This window comes from Sphaeramia orbicularis, chromosome 7 (genome assembly GCF_902148855.1).
Source record: "Sphaeramia orbicularis chromosome 7, fSphaOr1.1, whole genome shotgun sequence".
In the NCBI taxonomy this organism is placed as follows: domain Eukaryota; kingdom Metazoa; phylum Chordata; class Actinopteri; order Kurtiformes; family Apogonidae; genus Sphaeramia; species Sphaeramia orbicularis.
This window is the reverse complement of record NC_043963.1, coordinates 26543318-26558833: the sequence shown is the minus strand read 5'-3', so window position 1 is coordinate 26558833 and position 15516 is coordinate 26543318. Positions and strand designations below refer to the sequence as shown.

Here is a 15516-nt window from a genome sequence, read left to right as displayed (position 1 = left end):
CCTTGACTGGTGCATTTGGAAGCACGCATTAAACAAAGAATTCTAAAAATGCATCCAGGTTGGTGCTATTGTCTTTGCAGTATCCCCTAAAGTGACTTTAAACTGAACAGTGTCCATCATTTTTAGAGGACAAACAGCTCAGACAGAGACAACGTACCTTCTCCACCAAAGGGAGGTCAGGTTTCCATAAACCTTCCACAGAGCTGTTGTCCCCTGAAGGAGATCACCTGCAGACACACCAAAAAGATTTTTGAATTAGACCTTTCATTATTGAGATTACATGCCTTTAAACTTCTGTTAAGGGGAATAAAAAATGAATCCAACCACGCACATTTGAAACAATCTGTCAAAACAGCAATTATTCTTACAAAGTTAACACTATTGAGACATTTCATTTGGAACTTTCATAATCAAATATCCATTAAAATTTGTATTAAGGAAAGATTTCATGACATTGCTTTGCTTTGCATTTCTTTCCTTCTATCAAACTAACTGATCCCTGTCATGTTGAATCTTAATTTGTTTACATGCACCTGGTTGTTGCAGATGATAATGCGTGCATGAATAATTGAAATTCGATAACCTTTTCGTTGACAGCAATAAGTATCAAAATATGCAGCCCACATTGAGCGAAAGACAACACGTGCTGCTCAGCCACACTGCAAAACAAAACAAAAAAAAAACCAAAACCAAAAACTAGCAGCAATAAAATAAGCATAAGAGGCTGTAAATCTAAGAATATGAAAACACACCAGCACTGGATTAATGCCTCTTCCTATATTAATCCAAGCATGCATATAAAGGGCATTAAAATCTAAAATAAGCAAGAAAAGACACACGTCTACAACGTTACCATCTGCATGAGTTATTTCAATGTGGAATTAGGTTAATATGTTTAAATACAACAACAACATACCACAATCCAGACACCATTACTGTTTCAGGCCCCTGGGAATCCTTGCATAGATCAAAGCACAGTTTTTCAGGAATTATTCTACTTTCTGTTTTTTTCTGTGACAATTTTGGTGTTTTATTTTAATATCTAAATTTAGACACACAAATCCCATTTAAGTCACTATTTCCAGGATTACATAGAAATGTACTTGGTGCTTTTTTCTCTGAATACAAATAAGACATTTGAGGGGACGTTTTACAGTTGTGACATTTTGCAGAACAAATGACCCTTAAAAATACAGGAAAATCAATTCTAAAACCAGCCATTAGTTGCACACCTTACCCGTCCCTGATTTAAGAAATAACTATATTCACTCAAGATTCAAAGTGTTTTATTGTTACGTATAAAGTAAAAAACGCTGGTGTCTGTGACAGAATGCCAAGAGAATTTAAGATGTATAAAAATAGAAATAGACTCATTTAACTAGGAACTTAAAACAAGTAGCATTTAAGAATGGCATGTAAAAGAGAATGAGCATAAAATATAAAATATAAACTACTATTACTTAGAGAAAAAATATATTTACATAAATGTGCAATGTATGGGTAATTGTGCAAACTGCCAGAGATAAATATGTTAAATGTGCAAAACTGTCTGAGATGAACAGTATGATATATGCAGCTGTCTCCTCTTTGTCTAAATAAAAAGACTAAATAAAGATGACATCACATGACATTACACGACATCATGATAAGTAATTACAGCTGTCAATCAAGTATTTTACCACTTCCTGTCTGAAAACACCTATAATCATATAAAATCATGGCATCACAGGGTAGATTTTCAGAATACAGAATGCTCTCAGGCCACTTGAATTACAATAAGCTGAAAGGTAATTCTGTTTTTTTTGTTTTTTTTTTTTTTTTTTTTTTGCAAATGATGCTAAAAAACATTGAAGTAGTGTAGGTTTAAATGGGGGGAAAGGGCCATTTTGGTTGATCATTAATTGGTTGGTAAAGGTTTAGACAGAAATAGAAAAATGACAGTGATAGAAAAATGTGCAGATGCTGAAATAAGTGAAAATAAGTGCTTGTTATGGCTTCATGTCACTCATAATATGACCATTTATGTCCAATGGTTAGTCTGTCTATAAAAGTGTAATGCAATAAGTCAGTGTTTTAATTGTGGATATACACCTCATCTCCTGACCAGTGTCTCAAGTGGATTTAATAATGGAAGGAGTGAATTTCAGGCGAAAAGGTCATAAAGCGAAGTCAACTATAAGCTCTGTGCGATAGTTTAATGGCATCGCGGTTAACTGCCACACATATGTAAAAATGCTGAGTCATGGTCAGTCGAAGCCACTGGGTTTTTCACATATGACTGAAGGAGACTGAGATCAGCAGTTTTAATGAAGAAATCCCAGCATGGATTTTGAATTATTTAACAGCTGGACAGAGTTTCTAATCATTTTTTTTGTCTTAGCTCCATGCAGGCGATGAAATTAACTGAGGTTTTTCTTTAAATGTCACATGAATTCTGAATCAGTCCACAAGAAACACACCCTCAAGTGCCCAAAGAATTGACCTGAAACTGCGGGTACATTCAATTAACTGCTAAAAGACGACGCATAAACAAAGCTAGCTGATGTTGCCATTAAATCATTTAGAGCAGTATTGATTGGAAATCCATTCAAACCCCACCACAGATGTGCACAGTAGGACTCCATTTTGAAGGACCTAAAAGATCATGAGAGATAGTGACTCAGTGCTCGGCCTCTGCCGGAGCCTCAGGTTAAGCCACAGCTACATACAGTATGAGTGAGCAAACACTGACATGTTGTGGTCAAACTCCAGGTGACACACACCTCATTCATACTACTGTGAAAAAGGAAATACTCTTCAAAGACAAACAAATAGTCGAAAACTGAATGAATATTAAATGTACCTCTGTTTTTCTCTTGCATAAGGAAGCAAACAGATTCACAGATAAAATAGAGGTTGTTTTTGTTTTCTGAAAGGTGCCCTGGATGCTTTTGATAATCTCCAGTGTCATAAATCTTCTGCCAAGGATAGAGTCTTCCCCTGTGTGTGTTCTCCTCTGCACTGAGAGAAATGAGACAGAGGCTGCCCTTCAGACTCCCTCTCTCTTTTTTCACACCTTGTCAGACACCACTATCTCCTCTCTTAACAGTAGAACAGCAGCCTTTAACCCTTTCGTCAGCCAGCACACGAAAGACAAAAATACAACCGCACTATTTCACACATGGTGCTTTTTTCCTCACCTAGGATGCTTCCTCCAGGTCAGGACTGTCCACAGACACCAAAAACTGTCAATGTACCAACAACAGAAGGGTTGACAACATGAGAAAATGCCATGTTCCTCCATGAGGGATACGGAAACATAATTGAAAAATGTGGATGCAACGATTTCACCAGATTTCTCTTTAATTTTTCCAGTATGCAGACATGAAATCAGCTGAGGTCATCTCTCTTCAGTAAATGTAAGGAATTTTATTGCGTTGATTGCAGTTTGAATTCCGTCATGTTGATGCCTTGTGCTAATATGATGACAATAAAGCTTCTATTCTATTTTATTGGTCTTAGTCTTTCATTCTCTTCAGTTAAACACTATTTTCAAAAGCAGTGCAACAAAATGGAAGAACACAAAATCAAAATAGCAGGACAGTCAATGTTGCTTCAAATCCCAAGCTTGTGTTAGTCCTTTGTCACTTTTTACAGACATGACAAAAGGAGACCAAACTGAAGAGGAGATGGATTAAAATCCACCTAAAACCATTTAGTACAACTCCCTAAAACTATTACATCCTCCTGGCTTATGCATAAGCTGGTGCGCTATCTCTCTGGTAGATGAACATTCAGTTCACAACTACTCTATTCATGGTAAAAGATAACCACAGATCAGGGCAGTGCTTGCATGAGTGCAAGTCATAATTACATTCTGACAACAAATCCCTGTGCAGGGGGACGCTGCCTCACCACAATCCAAAACAAAACAAGTCAAGCATGGAAACACATAAATGGTACCACAGTCAAACTGCAAGAACTACACACAGAAAATGTGATTTTAGTCATAGGAAAAAAGTGTAGCGCTCAAGGACACAGACTCAAACACTTTTAGACCCAACATTATAAAAATATATCTCAGTCATTTATACCAGGTTGTGCTGAATGAAATCTGAGATATTTATAGATATAAAGTGTTTTAGCAGGCTGATACAAAAGACTAAAATGTTTTCATTCAAGCAAACTTCTGAGATACACAAAACTCTGGACACAGCACTTTCTAAAGCAACATCCCAGCTGATCAATTGATCGGCAGATGCTGAAACACTTCGAGGACTTGCTTGGGAGACACTTTTGACTTTTCTGCACAGTGAAGAGTGAGCAGTCTGCTAATAAAAAGCAAGGACTCTTTAACTCCCCTTTCCGCAATTCAATTGGATTACCCCCCTGACAGTACCATCATCTCCTCACTGCAGCCTCGTGTCAGGCTCTCTTGGGGGCACCTTGGCTGCTGACAGACACGCACTCCAGCGGACACTACATTCAGCACCACGGACAGCTCCAAAACAAGCTGATGCGGACCTAAGCGGCCTGTCAGTCAAGAGCTACGTCACCATGAGACAGAACACATAACAGGGCCTGATTCCAAAACACATGCCCTTTAACTAACAATGCATTCAGTGGGGAGGCAGCTCGACTGTTCTCTACCACTGTCTGATGTTGTCACAGGGGATACAAACTGCAGGGAATCAGGATTTAGAGAGATGACGCACAGGTAGACGCTGAAGCATCACAACACCCTTAAAACTAAACAGATCAGTGTGTTTAAGAGATACCCCAGTCAGCTGTAAGCCTGGATGCATTTCAGCACGGAAGCAGATTTGATGAATGATTAAAAGACCACATGCACCTAATCCCATGTAGAAAACAGGATGCTCCTCCTCTGTGGTGCTGTTGGTTTGTCAGAGAAAAAACAATGACGCTAGAGATGGCTCCTCGCTGTGCTGTGACAACCAATTACATAACGTAGGAGCGAATTGCTCTCATTAACATTCGCGTCCATTTCACCAAGAAATCCTCAAATGTATAAGAGGGCGATTCCTGTCTCCATCCAGATTCATTTCTACCTCTTAAGATCCATCATAAAGGCAAATTACGCACGACATCTTTGATCGACGTTTGTTCCTATAGTCTTGTTTTGCCTCCCCAGATGGTGCATGGAAAGGCACATAAAATGGCAAACCTTTTTCCATCCTTGACTACCTTCTCACTCTACTATAATGTATCTAATATGGCTACAGTCTTTTAGAGGACACTGCCATTTTCTGTTTTGCTCGTACGGTGATTAATGTTTAATTAGATAAACATAGAAAACACTTTGCACTGGCACAATTTGGTCACGGAAGTCATATATACACGGCAAACAGAAGCATCTTCACAGCAAAATCAAGCTGCAATAAGCTGGTCATTTAAAATACTGACAAAAACAATTAAGTAGACCAAACAAATCGTTTAAACGACCCAAGAATATAGTTTCACTGGCGAGCAAAAGCCTGCAATAGTAATCCAAGATGATACAAGATGGTCCTTTTACCCTTTGTATGCAAACAACGGTACACAACCCAAAATGACGCATGCATTAATGAAAACTGCAAAAAGCTGCAGCAGGACTGGTAATGAATCTGTAGTACTTGGTCGGTTGGACAGCAGTGAGGGGATCAGACATTCTCCAAACGATGATGATGCGAGATTCCTGTATCGCTGCGTCGCCCTTTGCTTAAAGGATGCTCAGCTTCCCTTTCCCAGTGCAGCAATGTGGCATCAACAAGGAGCAGTCACACACACACACACCGACTTACCAGAGATACTGCTGCTGAGGTTCACTTCTAACCAACAGCCTGTGCTGCAAATTATTCAGTATTTCCCCTTGCAGTGACAGAAGGTGACCCTGCGTTCTCTGCAAGACTCTGCATCCACTAGATCACGATGCACGCAGCAAGGGGGAGCTCCACAGCACAGGCGCACGTCGGGGGGATGGCCCAGCTATTTCCTTTCAATGAGCAACAGAAATAGGTTGCAGGGAAGGCAGTGACCTAACGCGAGTCATACATGCAGTTTTACTACATGTACCATGCATACTTAATAAAATCTCCCACAATTTGTCTCATGAATTCAGTGGAGCCTGGACAGATGTGTACATTTACACACACAAATAGATATTTTACAATTATACTGTTTTTTTTTTTTAAATCAGAAATAGCCTTTTGTGTTAATTGGGACATTTTTGTCTAATTATAATTACAGAAAAATGATAATTTATGGGAATTTCAGTGATGGGGAGAGCCCTGTATGTGACTTCCACTTTCTAACCAATAAGATGAGCGTTGGTAAAAGAGGGCGGGGCCTCCTCTCTGTCACTCAAGCCCACATTGCACTACACTGCAGGGGAGGTGAAATGTTTTTTTTCTCCTTTGCTGCCTGCACTGTAAAAAAAATATGGCTACTAGCTCCTTTAAAATTTATGGCAACAAAGACAGAGAGAGAGAATATTATTAAATGCACTTTTAAAAAATGACGTTAAATGTACTATTGTAAAACACACATACTTTATCCAGTGTAAACATCCAATGCAATCTTTGGCTATAATTAATTTACAGGACAAGTAGATTCGTACTTTTTATATAATTTTCAAAGATATTCAGTCATATTTGCAAAAAACATCACAAAAACTAATGTCCATTTGTTCATTTTGTTCATTACATTTATTCCTTTTTTTTCACCAGTTGTGTCCATTTTTTTTTTTGACGCTATTACAATTAATTTATTTAACAAATACACTGTGGCCCATAATGTTCTTTTTATAAACACTGATCTTTTTATTCCTATTTATACACATCAGTAATCATCTTTAATTTGGTGCAATGATTACATACTGAATCCCAGTTACACTTTAACAAGAAATCACAAATAGTCATTTCATGAGACGAGGTAAAAAAAATAATAATAATAATAATAATTCCAACTTTATAGGAAACAGTAAACAGAAAAATACTGATGAAAAGTTAAAAATATTTGAAATTAGTTGCTTTAAAGTACTAAAAATAAATATATAAATAAACATTTCTTATTCTTTGTTTTCTTTTGCTAGTATTTTTTGAAAGTCCACTTTCTCTGCAAGGATTAAATTAAAAAAGAAACGTTTAATTTAATTGTTCTCTTTATCAACATGATTTCCATATTGTTTGTAGGGAAATGGTGACATGTCTACAGTTTTTTAATCACTATACAATCAAACATTATGCTGTGGAGTCTTTTTTCCATCACCCTCGGCTTTTAACTCTATATTTTAAAGGAATGAATCATGAAGATACAACATTATCTGCCTTCACCTGTCATGGATTAATGGGAAGATGGGAGATTCACAAATAACAGCACTATCCACATACTGAAGACAAAAATGCATGCAATAAATACTAATAAAACACAGTAAAAAGATTAAAAAGTCTGCTGCGAAGCAAATGTGTAGAATACCCTTTTAAAAAGATCATGTGTTTTTAGTCAAACTACAACTATCCTTATTAAACCAACTTTTTTAGTGCTTGTTCTTATGGCACTCATTGAAAATCACTTTACAACTAATACTGAGAGTAAGTTCGTGGAGGTTTAAGTGGCTCAAAGCAACAAAACTTTTTCTACATCCACTTTATAACAATTACGTTGCAAAATTTATCCAAATAAAGTAGATTTTTCCAGTGACATATGACTGCACAGCTTTTGTTTGTTTAGTGTGTTCACATGCACGGATGGATGATATCTTAGTCAAACAGTCAGTCCTTGTTTAGAGGTAAAATATGGGAAAATCTTTCCTTCATGGTTCCTTTACATTCCATCATAGCATTGTCTAAGTTGCTTTTACTCTTAGAAAACATTTACCTGGGGGAGACGTTTGTGTGCGCTATTTAGAAAGTGCAAAGCTGAGTCACTGTCGGACCATTGTGACAGCTGTGTGCTGTATGAGTCATTCTAAAAACATCCTAAATAGGCTATTCTTAATCCTAAATATGTATGAAAATCACAAATCATCCCATAGCGCTTAAAAACTCAGATATTTAGTGACATCTAGTGGTAAACACCTAACCGAGCAAAAACAGTCAACCTCAAGTCTTCATTTTTATTGCATCGTCTAGTTATAATATGATTTTTTTTTAAATTCACATATCTGATGTGACACCACTATAAATATTTTGCCCTTTCATTCTCTCTGTTGACCATCAATCATATTTTTTATTTATACCATTAAGTTACATCACACCATTAAATGCCAGATCTGACTGAAGTAACCATTATCAGCAAATATAAAATAAAAAAGACATGCTGGTTCCAGTAGATTCATAATATTTCTGATAATCTATAACATAAGCTGTAGAATTTTATCTAAACAGCTGTATTTTGTGTCCTTAAAACTCTTATGTATAAAAATAAACTACCACTAAATCCACAAGATTATGAAAACACTGAAACAAACAAAAAACAACAACAAAAAAAAAATGTAAAAGTGGTTTGTTCTTCTACTCCATTATATCTTAGAGGGAATTACTGGAATATTTTACAGAGAAAAACTTTTACTTTAAGTGAAAAATTTATATTTTGGTATTAATAATCCTACTTTTTAAGAGTTCCACAGTTTTGTTTTGGTTGTGCACTGTTATTATTCCAGTATTCCTATGTTAATGTAGTGTGTTGATACAGGGCGGGATATAAAAATAAATAGTTTAAAAGTATTATGATCCATTTACATGCATATAGGGATTCCCACATAGCTCCTACCCTGCAAAGACGTTTTCAAAGTAAAATTTTCTAAATTTGCCTCTGGAAATAAATGGCATATGACTGTAATTAACATGGGCTTAAGTTTGGTTTGTTCAGAGTCTGGATGCCCTAATGACCCATTTTGACCATTAACCCATAAAGACCCAGTGGTACTTTTTTGGTAGTTCCCAAATATATTTTTCTCTCTATTTTAACATTTCTTAAGTGATTTATCACCATTTATTCTAATATTATCCTCTGTATTTTGCGTTTTTCAGTGAAAATTAGATATTTTACTACTTTTAATTCCCTGATCATGTAGAGGATCATGAAAAGCTCAAATCAAACTTGAGGGTTATTTTATAAAATAAGAGACTTTTTCAGCAAAATATATCATTAACTGAACATAAACCAAGTGTGTCACTCCACTGTCATTTGTCAAACTCCTTGAGTTTGACTGGTGAATCGATGTTGTAGAACACAGGTGTCAAACATGAAGGCCCGGGGACCAAAACCGGCCCAAAGGGTCCAGTCTGGCCTGCGGGATGAATTTGCAAAAATTACACTGAAGATATTAACAGTCAAGGATGTTGAAGTCGTTTTAGTTCAGGTTCCACATACAGACCAATGTGATCTCAACTAAAATAATAACCACGTAATAACCTATAAAGAATGACTCCAAATTTTCTTAGTTTAATGTGAAAAACATAATATTACATTATATACAGGGTGGGGAAGCAAAATTTACAATGAACATTTAGTTGTTTTTTCTCAGCAGGCACCACGTCAATTGTTTTGAAACCAAACATATACTGATGTCATAATCATACCTAACACTATTATCCATACCTTTTCAGAAACTTTTGCCCATATGAGTAATCAGGAAAGCAAACGTCAAAGAGTGTGGGATTTGCTGAATGCACTCGTCACACCAAAGGAGATTTCAAAAATAGTTGGAGTGTCCATAAAGACTGTTTATAATGTAAAGAAGAGAATGACTATGAGCAAAACTATTACGAGAAAGTCTGGAAGATACTATTAAAGAAGAATGGGAGAAGTTGTCACCCGAATATTTGAGGAACACTTGCACAAGTTTCAGGAAGCGTGTGAAGGCAGTTATTGAAAAAGAAGGAGGACACATAGAATAAAAACATTTTCTATTATGTCAATTTTCTTGTGGCAAATAAATTGTCATGACTTTCAATAAACTAATTGGTCATACACTGTCTTTCAATCCCTGCCTCAAAATATCGTAAATTTTGCTTCCCCACCCTGTATATGGACCTGCATCTGAAATTAACCAAGTATCATCAAACATATTTTTATTGGTATAAATGTATGAATATGGTTTTACAATATAAAATCCTCTGATTCTTTCACCAAAATTATGTTATATGTTCTAAATACTGAGAGGGAAATACTTGCACATGCCTGAAATTTACATCCATGTTAATCAGAACTTAGAGCTTTAGAGGTTTGTTTGTCATCCAAAGGGGCACCAGCAACAATAACGCAACATCACATAGACACAGCAATACAGAAACTGAAATAAAAGATGTATAAACATAGGATAACATTTGTAAGTGTTAACAGGCATATTTAACCTGTAAAGACCCAAACATCCACGACCAACCAAAAGCATCTACTGATCTAAAATGTTTAATACCTGTTTATCCACTAATCCTATCAATACATGTAAATAATTGGTGTAAAATGCAGGTTTTTTGTCGTTTCATGGTCATCAGATATGACCCATTTGGACGTTCAGAGGCTCTGTAGTTACCGTGGAAACACTGCCATCTTCCACAACTTTGATTCACCAGTAAAACCCATGAGTTGGATCAATGACAGTGGATGGAAATGCTTGATTTTTGTTCAGTTAATGACAGAGGACGGTGGCAAAAGAGCTGGAGAGTTTAAACCACACATGGGACAGCCTCCAGAGAGCAGCCCAGGACAGAAGGAAGTGGAGAACTTTTGTTGCTGCCCTACATGCTAGGACTGGCATTAAGGGCAGTAAGTAAGTAAATAAGTAATGATAGATTTTACTGAAAAAGTCACTTTTTCTGCAGTTTTCTCTGTTTTTGATATAATAAACCTCAACTTTAATCTAAGTTTTTGCTAACATTTTCATGGCCAGTAAATTAAATACAGGAAAATATCTGATTTATGCTGATAAAATGCAAAATACAGAGGATAATATTTTAATAAATGGTGATAAATCACTTATGAAAGATTAGATATAGAGACAATTTCGTTTAGGAACTGACAGAAAAGCAGCGCTGGGTCTTTATGGGTTAATATAGTGGGTGGGCAGATATTACCTGTTACTATTGGTGTGATGTAGTGTGATGGATGTGGGGTTGATAATGGTTCATTTTTGTTGAGGCTAAAAAGCACTTTGTTGCTGCCACTTTCATGTCTGAGCTGGACTATGGGGACATTATATGTATGTTCTTGTGCTTTTTATGCTGTGTATCATCATCATCTTAGGTTTGTCGCAAACCTCAGAACATGCACTCAGTCACAGACTGGAACACTGGTATTGGTTTATTACCCCGCCCCCTGAAGGGGAGGCAAAGGGTATTGTTTTTGGTTTGGTTTGTTTCTTTGTGTGTTAACACTCTAGCAGCAAAACTATTGCTTGAATTCATTCTAAATTAGGTTTATAGATCGCCAGTGACCCAGAATAGATCTGATTACATTTTAAGAAAATTAGGTCAAAGTTCAATTTTTTAATGAATTCTTTTAATCTTTTTTTCTCCCATTTACTTATAATGGGCAAAATGTCACATGTCTATAAAAAAACATCAATTTTGTTTCAATTCACTTCAAACTTGACACATATATAGAGGCAATTGATATGCTGACATCAACACATGCATAGACATGATGACATAAGCTGGATTGATGCTAAAATAAGCTACAATACATGTGAGGGGTGGGGTTTGTTGTGCCTGGCACCACTTGTTTAAAATGTATTTCTGCATCTGCATATGGCATGGCATATATACTGGTCTACACCCATCTGAACCATTCAAATAATTCAAGTCTCCATTCCCAGGATCTGTTAGCGTTACATGTTCTGAAAGTCAGAACCAAACTGGGAAAGAAAGCTTTTTACATGTTTTGCTCCCACTACCTGGAACAATCTACAGATGGAGCTAAAAAGGAAGGGACGGATCTGAGAAAACATTCGAAGTCATTTTAAATGAATAGGAAAATGATAAATCTGTACGTAGATGTTTTTCTGACTGAATTGGGCTCTGCTTTGAGGAACATTGTTAATTCCATGTTTTAGTACTTTATTGATGGTGCCTTATATGTTTGCTTTTAGCATTGAATTAAGAATCTTTTTTAGTCTATATATTTTACACAGCAACACACACCAAAACTGACCCTCTGCATTTCACCCATCACTACATGAACATGCAGGAACACACCACACACTGCAGACTAGGAGCAGTGGGCTGCAATATCAGACATCCACAAAGCAAATAGGGGGAGGGGGGGGGGTTGAGTGCCTTGCTCAAGGGCGCATCAGCCAACAGTTTTTCTGCTGGTTCTCCAACCCTCTAGGCCAGTGTTTTATATGTCTGTATGTTTTTAGTACTGAGCTTTATTTTGCATTTTTGCATGCATCAGTGTGGATGTATGTCTGAAATTTCTGTTCTGTAATCTTCTGCTGCTGCACATCTTGACCAGGACGCGCTTGCAAAGAGTAACTTTTATTGGTTAAATGAAGATTGAAAAAAAAAAAAAAATCATTTAAATTGATTGATGTCAGTTATATTTTTTAATGTTCTTTAATGTTCTTGCAGGGTCAGTGTTCTGAATTCTAAAATCAATGCACATCACAGAACTGAGGGCCCATGACTGACAGGGGCCCCACAAAAAAATGATTTAATTTTCAAAATGAAAATCATGAATCTATCACCTTGTTTTCACAAGGAGCTGATAATCATATGTGCTTTTTGCATTAGTTTTCTTTTGTTTTTTGGCAAAGCAATAGAATCCAGTTGTCCTCTGACCCCCCCTACTTATTTCATGAATATACTTCCATCCAAAAAGTAAAACTAGGCTTTATGTTATTTGTATTTGTATATCAATGGAAAAAATCGAATACTGGTATTGTGAAAAAAAAATGTTAAAATGTAAATGATGGCTTGCACCTTTCTCATCAATCTTGCACAAAATCATAAAATCACTTGTTTGCAGAATACTGATGCATGTCTGCAGTGTTTTACGATGATGATGATGATGATGATGATGATGATGATGATGATGATGATTTTTCATGGGGCCCCAAATCCCCAGCAAAAAATAAGCAAACATTTATGGGAAAGACAAATGACAGACTGCATAAACAAAAGCTCAGTAAAAAGAAACAATATGTCTTTTCGTTTCGTAAAGGTTCATACTGTCTTGCAAATGTAACGATTGTAGGTAATTCATTTATCAGACAGGGGTAGTAAATAAAATATGTCAGATTTAACTCATAAAGATCCAGTGCTACTTTTGTGTCAGTTCCCAAATGATTTTTTCTCTCTATTTAACCTTTCGTAAGTGATTTATCTCCATTTATTATGATATTATCTTCTGGATTTTGCATTTTTCACTGTAAATCATGTTTTTATTTCCTATATATAATTTAGACGTTCATGAAAACTCAGAGAAAATTCAAAGATTATTACATCTAAACAGAGAAAACTAAAGACAAGCTGACTTTTTCAGCAAAATATATCATTAACTGAACATAAACCAAATTTCTCCATCAACTGTCATTGATGCAACTCCATGGGTTTCACTGGTGAATCAGTGTTGTAGAAGATGATGGTGTTTCCATGATAAACTACGCAGCCTCTGAACATCCAAATGGGACGTGTAATGACCATGAAGAGATGACAAACTGCTTTTTACACCAATTATTTACATGGATTGATAGGATTAGTGGATCAATAGTTATTAAATATTTTAGATCAGTAGATGCTTTTGGTTGCTGGAGGACGTTTGGGTCTTTATGTGTTAATAACGCATTTCCTATTGTAGTAGTCCTTCAGTTTTCTTTGCTAATTGGTCCCTCCAGGATTTTGCAGGATTTTTATTTATTTATTTATTTTTTTATTATTGTGGCCTAAAATGCCTGATTTTGTGGCAGCTTTTCCAAACACTTGCGGTGAAAGTTGCGATGCTTTGAGGCTACTTTTATTAAAGTCAAAGGAACATGGGCATTTGCAAATTACCTAGAACAGTCTTTTTTGAGTTTTTAGCCTTAAAAAGCACCAGGAAGCCATGATTTTAAGCAAAATAGACTTGTATTTATTTATTCATTCATTTGTTTGGTTTGAGCAGCCAATGAGAGCGCAGCGTCACAGAACATCAGCCAATGAGAGCGCAGCGTCACAGAACACCAGCCAATGAGAGCGCAGCGTCACAGAACGCCAGCCAATCAGGGCGCAGCGTCACAGAACGCCAGCCAATGAGAGCGCAGCGTCACGGAACATCCGCCAATGAGAGCGCAGCGTCACAGAACGCCAGCCAATCAGGGCGCAGCGTCACAGAACGCCAGCCAATGAGAGCGCAGCGTCACGGAACATCAGCCAATGAGAGCGCAGCATCACAGAACACCAGCCAATCAGAGCAGAGCGTCACAGAACGCCAGCCAATCAGAGCGCAGCGTCACAGAACGCCAGCCAATCAGAGCGCAGCGTCACAGAACACCAGCCAATGAGAGCACAGTGTCACAGAACACCAGCCAATCAGAGCGCAGCGTCACAAAACGTCAGCCAATGAGAGCGCAGCATCACAGAACGCCAGCCAATCAGAGCGCAGCGTCACAGAATGCCAGCCAATCAGAGCAGAGCGTCACAGAATGCCAGCCAATGAGAGCAGAGCGTCACAGAACGCCAGCCAATCAGAGCGCAGCGTCACAGAACGCCAGCCAATCAGAGCGCAGCATCACAGAACGCCAGCCAATCAGAGCAGAGCGTCACAGAACGTCAGCCAATGAGAGCACAGCGTGACAGAACGCCAGCCAATCAGAGCGCAGCGTCACAGAACATCAGCCAATGAGAGCGCAGCGTCCCAGAACGCCAGCCAATCAGAGCGCAGCATCACAGAACGTCAGCCAATGAGAGCGCAGCGTCACAGAACGCCAGCCAATGAGAACACAGCGTCACAGAACGCCAGCCAATGAGAGCAGAGCGTCACAGAACGCCAGCCAATCAGAGTGCAGCGTCACAGAACGCCAGCCAATCAGAGCACATCATCACAGAACGCCAGCCAATCAGAGCAGAGCGTCACAGAACGCCAGCCAATCAGAGCGCAGCGTCACAGAACGCCAGCCAATCAGAGCAGAGCGTCACAGAACGCCAGCCAATCAGAGCGCAGCGTCACAGAACGTCAGCCAATGAGAGCAGAGCGTCACAGAACACCAGCCAATCAGAGCGCAGCGTCACAGAACGCCAGCCAATGACAGCACAGTGTCACAGAACATCAGCCAATGAGAGCGCAGCGTCACAGAACGCCAGCCAATAATAATAATAGTAATACATTTTATTTATAAGCGCCTTTCAAGACACCCAAGGACACTGTACAACAAGATAAAACAAACAATCCATAAAATACAAAGAAATAAACAGATTAAAACAAATAATTACTATATATAGAAATGAAGTAGTAGAATGGAGATTAGAGCTCATGGGGGGGTAGGCTATTCTGAAAAGGTGAGTTTTGAGTCTGGAATGAGAGGGTCACACAACTTGAGAGGCTGATCCTTAGTTTTTC

At 37.7% G+C, this 15516-nt stretch overlaps 1 protein-coding gene across 1 annotated transcript in view; it reads right to left on the bottom strand.

The window, feature by feature from the left end:
- Positions 1-5921, bottom strand: part of pacsin1a (protein kinase C and casein kinase substrate in neurons 1a) — a 31394-nt gene extending 25473 nt beyond the window's left edge. The window contains exons 1-2 of the mRNA XM_030139347.1: positions 5781-5921; positions 158-227 (exon numbers count right to left, since the gene is read on the bottom strand). The gene's annotated coding sequence lies outside the window, so the exon portion shown is untranslated. The remainder of the gene's footprint in view (positions 1-157; positions 228-5780) is intronic.
- Positions 5922-15516: the final 9595 nt, after the last annotated feature.